The following is a 6,583-nucleotide window of genomic DNA, read 5'->3' as shown; positions in this document are numbered from 1 at the left end:
GTGGTCTGTGGAAGAAACTATTATGGGGGATCAGTGGATGACACTGTTATGGGGGCATCTGTGGAAGGAACTGTTATGGGGGAACTGTGGATACGCACTGTTATGGGGGATCTGTGGATGGTACTGTTATGGGGATCTGTGGATGTCACTGTTATGGGGATCTGTTAAAGGGGCGGTCTCTGTTAAAGGGACGGCCACCATGAAAGTCACTGTTAGGCGGTCACCATTAAAGGTGCGGCCACTGTAAAAGACACTGTTAAAGGGGCAGTCACTGTTAAAGGGGTGGCCACTGTGAAAGTCACGTCCACAAAAGGGTCTGCACCTGTTCCGCAATTTTGCGGAACGGGTGCGGACCAATTCATTCTCTTTGGGCCCGTACGTGAAGCAAAGAGCACACTATGTGCTCTACGCTTCTGCATTTGCGGAGCGTGGCCCCGAACTTCCAGTTCGCAGCTCCGCAAAAGATAGAACATGTCTTATTCTTGTATGCAGCTGCGGACAAGAATAGGCATTTCTATAGGGGGTGCTGGCCGGGTGTGTTGTAGAGCCGCAATTTGCGGGTTCGCAACACACCACAGACATGTGAATGGACCCTTAAAGGGGTGGTCACCATTAAAGGGGCGGTCACTGGTAAAGGGGCAGTCATTGTGAAAGTCACTGTTATTTAATATAAAATTGCAATAAATACCAGAGCAACGCCGGGTAATCAGCTAGTATTATATATATATATAAAAAAGGACATATATATCTGTGTATGTTTTGCGAAAACTCAAAAATGCAACCACCCATTTCAACGAAACTTGGTATACACATCCCTTGCTACCAGGAAAGATATGGATTAGGCAGTGGCTGAGGGACAGGCAACAGAGGGTTGTAGTCAATGGAGTATATTCAGACCAAGGTCTTGTTACCAGTGTGGTACCTCAGGGATCTGTTCTGGGACTTGTATTGTTTAATATCTTTATCAGCGAAATTGCAGAAGGCCTCGATGGTAAGGTATGTCTTTTTGCTGATGACACAAACATTTGTAACAGGGTTGATGTTCCTGGAGGGATACACCAAATGGAAAAGGATTTAGGAAAACTAGAGGAATGGTCAAAAATCTGGCAACTAAAATTTAATCTTAAGTGCAAGATAATGCACCTGGGGCGTAAAAACACAAGAGCAGAATATAAAATCAGTGATACAGTCCTAACCTCAGTATCTGAGGAAAGGGATTTAGGGGGTCATTATTTCAGAAGACTTAAAGGTAGGCAGACAATGTCCTAAAGCAGCAGGAAATGCTAGCAGAATGCTTGGGTGTATAGGGAGAGGCATTACTAGTAGAAAGAGGGAGGTGCTCATGCCGCTCTACAGAGCACTAGTGAGACTCATTTGGAGTATTGTGCTCAGTACTGGAGACCATATCTCCAGAAGGATATTGATACTTTGAAGAGAGTTCAGAGAAGAGCTACTAAACTGGTACATGGATTGCAGGATAAAACTTACCAGGAAAGATTAAAGGACCTTAACATGTATAGCTTGGAAGAAAGACGAGACAGAGGGGATATACTAGAAACTTTTAAATACATAAAGGGAATTAACAAGGTAAAAGAGGAGAGAATATTTAAAAGAAGAAAAACTGCTACAAGAGGACATAGTTTTAAATTAGAGGGGCAAAGGTTTAAAAGTAATATCAGGAAGTATTACTTTACTGAGAGAGTAGTGGATGCATGGAATAGCCTTCCTGCAGAAGTGGTAGCTGCAAATACAGTGAAGGAGTTTAAGCATGCATGGGATAGGCATAAGGCCATCCTTCATATAAGATAGGGCCAGGGGCTATCCATAGTACTCAGTATATTGGGCAGACTAGATGGGCCAAATGGTTCTTATCTGCCGACACATTCTATGTTTCTATATGTTTCTATATCTTGTGGGCTCTCTAGGACGTACCGTTCCCGAAATATTCACCAAAAATGACCTGCATTAGCCAATAGAAGCCAGCAAGCCTTTCACTTCATATCCCAACTGCCATACACACGGTCACATGTTCCTTATCAGCCAATAGAAGCTCGCAGGCCCTTACTCTCCACATACACACAGCTTTACTCCAGGTTTTCATAACAAACCAGCCAACCCAAGTCACATGACGCATAGGGCACAACTACTGCTACATGCATCCATCTTGGATGGATTTTTTTGCAACTGTCGCGTCACAGTTGCAAACATGTCGCATGTCGCAATAGCCTATCATTATAAAAATTGTTGAGACAAAATGTCGCACAACACATGTCGTTGTGTAGCCCTAGCCTTAAAGGGGCAGGGCCCTGTGGAGGTCACTGTTAAATGGGCGGGCACCGTTAAAGGGGCGGACAATGTGGAGGTCACTGTCAAAGGGGCAGGCATCGTGTAGGTCACTGTTAAAGGGACGGGCACTGTAGAGGTCACATAAAGGGGCGGGCAGTGTTGGGGTCACTTACAGAGGCGGACACTGTGGAGATTACTTAAAGGGGTGAGGACTGTGGAGGTCACTGTTAAAGGGGCGGGCACTGTGGTGGTCACTTACAGGGATGAGCACTGTGTAGGTCACTTAAAGGGGCGGGCACTGTGGAGGTCCCTGTTAAAGGGGTGGGCACTGTAGAGGTCACTGTTAAAGGGATGGGCACTGTGAAGGTCACTGTTAATGGGCGGGCACTGTGAAGGTCACTTAAAGGGGCGAGCACTGTGGAGTTCACTGTTAAAGGGACGGGCACTGTGGAGGTCACTGAGAAAGGGATAGACACTGTGGAGGTCACTGTTAAAGGGACGGGCACTGGGGAGGTCACTGTTAAAGGGGAAGATACTGTGGAGGTCACTGTTAAAGGGGCAGGGTGCTGTATAGGTCACTGTTAAGGGAGTGCCCCTGAGAAGGTCAATGTCAAGGAAGTGAGGTGCTGTGAAGCTCAATGTTAAAGGGGTGGGCTGCTGTGAAGCTCAAAGTTAAGGGAACGGGCTGCTGTAGATGTCCCATTGTATTGAGGCGGGGCACTGTGGGGGAGTCACTGTTAAGGGGTGAGAGGCAGTGGAGTTCACTATTAAGGAGGCAGGGTGCTGTAGAGGTCACTGTTATGGGGGATACTGTGGATATCTTTTAACGACACACAGAAATATTAAATTAAATAGATTAAATATACCCGTGTGAAGCCGGGTCATTCTGCTAGTTTTAGATATTAGCACAGTCCCTACTATAAAGAAGAAGGTATCAATCATCAGTAGGGATGAGCGAACCCGAACTGTATAGTTCGGGTTCGTACCGAATTTTGGGGTGTCCGTGACACGGACCCGAACCCGAACATTTTCGTAAAAGTCCGGGTTTGGTGTTCGGCGCTTTCTTGGCGCTTTTTGAAAGGCTGCAAAGCAGCCAATCAACAAGCGTCATACTACTTGCCCCAAGAGGCCATCACAGCCTTGCCTACTATTGGCATGGCTGTGATTGGCCAGTGCAGCATGTGACCCAGCCTCTATATAAGCTTGGGTCACGTTGCGCTGCACGTCACTCTGCTGATTCAAGCATAGGGAGAGGTTGCTGCTGCGACGTTAGGGCGAGATTAGGCAGATTAACTCCTCCAAAAGACTTCATTCTGTGATCGATCTCCAGCTGTGGATCATTGAAGGGCTAATATCGACTTGCTCACTTTTTTTAGGCTGCCCAGAGCGTTTTTAGATCACTTTTTTCTGGGGTGATCGGCGGCCATTTTGTGGCTTGTGGTGCGCCAGCACAAGCTACCACCAAGTGCTTTTAACCATCAATAGTGTGGTTATTTTTTGCTATATCCTACATCAGCTGCAGGCTGAGCCTGTGTCACCGAAGTGCATTTAACCATCAACAGTCTGGTTATTTTTTGGCCATATACTACATCAGGTGCAGGCTGAGCCTGTGTCACCCAAGTGCATTTAACCATCAACAGTGTGGTTATTTTTTGGCCATATACTACATCAGGTGCAGGCTGAGCCTGTGTCACCCAAGTGCATTTAACCATCAATAGTGTGGTTATTTTTTGGCCATATACTACATCAGGAACAAGTTGAGCCTGTCACCCAGCGCCTAAAAAATAGACCTGACATTTTATATTCCTCCAAATCAGTACTGTTTTAGCTGTTCAAGTTATTTGTAGTGACAGTAAAAGCACAGTTTTTGTTCTGGGTTGAAAAACTATTCCCAAATTTGCCATTCTCAAAATAAGTAGTTTCTGCTATATCAGGCCTACTTTAAATCTATCCCAAAAAGGATATCTTAGATTCAAGGTGCTGATAGTGTCATTCAGAAAAACGTAACACACACGCTACCGTGCAGATACAAGTCTAATTCTGTGATTAAAGGTATATCTGTCACACAGCGCGAAAAAAATAGGCCTCACATTTCTATTTAACCAAATCTGTACTGTTTTAGCTGGTCAAATTATTTGTAGTGACCGTAAAAGCACAGTTTTTGTTCTGGTTTGAAAAACTATTCCCAAATTTGCCATTTTCAAAATTGTGGTGAACGGGAACAATGAGGAAAACATCTAATAAGGGACGCGGACGTGGTCGTGGTGGTGTTAGTGGACCCTCTGGTGCTGGGAGAGGACGTGGCCGTTCAGCCACAGCCACACGTCCTAGTAAACCAACTACCTCAGGTCCCAGTAGCCAGCAGAATTTACAGCGATATTTGGTGGGGCCCAATGCCGTTCTAAGGATGGTAAGGCCTGAGCAGGTACAGGCATTAGTCAATTGGGTGGCCGACAGTGCATCCAGCACGTTCACATTATCTCCCACCCAGTCTTCTGCAGAAAGCGCACAGATGGCGCATGAAAAACAAGCCCATCAGTCTGTCACATTACCCCCATGCATATCAGGGAAACTGTCTGAGCCTCAAGTTATGCAGCAGTCTCTTATGCTGTTTGAAGACTCTGCTGCCAGGGTTTCCCAAGGGCATCCACCTAGCCCTTCCCCAGGGGTGGAAGAGATAAAATGCACTAACGCACAACCACTTATGTTTCCTGATGATGAGGACATGGGAATACCACCTCAGCACGTCTCTGATGATGACGAAACACAGGTGCCAACTGCTGCGTCTTTCTGCAGTGTGCAGACTGAACAGGAGGTCAGGGATCAAGACTGGGTGGAAGACGATGCAGGGGACGATGAGGTCCTAGACCCCACATGGAATGAAGGTCGTGCCACTGACTTTCACAGTTTGGAGGAAGAGGCAGTGGTGAGACCGAGCCAACAGCGTAGCAAAAGAGGGAGCAGTGGGCAAAATCAGAACACCCGCCGCCAAGAGACTCCGCCTGCTACTGACCGCCGCCATCTGGGACCGAGCACCCCAAAGGCAGCTTCAAGGAGTTCCCTGGCATGGCACTTCTTCAAACAATGTGCTGACGACAAGACCCGAGTGGTTTGCACGCTGTGCCATCAGAGCCTGAAGCGAGGCATTAACGTTCTGAACCTTAGCACAACCTGCATGACCAGGCACCTGCATGCAAAGCATGAACTTCAGTGGAGTAAACACCTTAAAAACAAAGAAATCACTCAGGCTCCCCTGCTACCTCTTCTGCTGCTGCCGCCTCGGCCTCTGCTGCTGCCGCCGCCTCGGCCTCTTCCTCCGCCTCTGGAGGAACGTTGGCACCTGCCGCCCAGCAAACATGGGATGTACCACCAACACCACCACCTGCGTCACCAAGCATCTCAACCATGTCACACGGCAGCGTTCAGCTCTCCATCTCACAAACATTTGAGAGAAAGCGTAAATTACCACCTAGCCACCCTCGATCCCTGGCCCTGAATGCCAGCATTTCTAAACTACTGGCCTATGAAAGTCTGTCATTTAGGCTGGTGGACACAGACAGCTTCAAACAGCTCATGTCGCTTGCTGTCCCACAGTATGTTGTTCCCAGCCGCCACTACTTCTCCAAGAGAGCCGTGCCTTCCCTGCACAACCAAGTGTCCGATAAAATAAAGTGTGCACTGCGCAACGCCATCTGTGGCAAGGTCCACCTAACCACAGATACGTGGACCAGTAAGCACGGCCAGGGACGCTATATCTCCCTAACTGCACACTGGGTAAATGTAGTGGCGGCTGGGCCCCAGGCGGAGAGCTGTTTGGCGCACGTCCTTCCGCCGCCAAGGATCGCAGGGCAACATTCTTTGCCTCCTGTCTCCTCCTCCTCCTACTCAGCTTCCTCCTCCTCCTTCTTCCACCTGCTCATCCAGTCAGCCACACACCTTCACCACCAACTTCAGCACAGCCCGGGGTAAACGTCAGCAGGCCGTTCTGAAACTCATATGTTTGGGGGACAGGCCCCACACCGCACAGGAGTTGTGGCGGGGTATAGAACAACAGACCGAGCGAAATCTCGTTGCAGCTCTGGGACTAGCCGGTTTGACGCACATCCCTTGCCTGGCGCATGTGCTGAATTTGGTGGTGCAGAAGTTCATTCGCAACTACCCCGACATGTCAGAGCTGCTGCATAAAGTGCGGGCCGTATGTTCGCGCTTCCGGCGTTCACACCCTGCTGCTGCACGCCTGTCTGCGCTACAGCGTAACTTTGGCCTTCCCGCTCACCGCCTCATATGCGATGTGCCC

Source organism: Bufo bufo, chromosome 1, assembly GCF_905171765.1.
Source record: "Bufo bufo chromosome 1, aBufBuf1.1, whole genome shotgun sequence".
Taxonomy (NCBI): domain Eukaryota; kingdom Metazoa; phylum Chordata; class Amphibia; order Anura; family Bufonidae; genus Bufo; species Bufo bufo.
The sequence above is the reverse complement of the archived record's forward strand: the minus strand, read 5'-3'. Positions refer to the sequence as shown.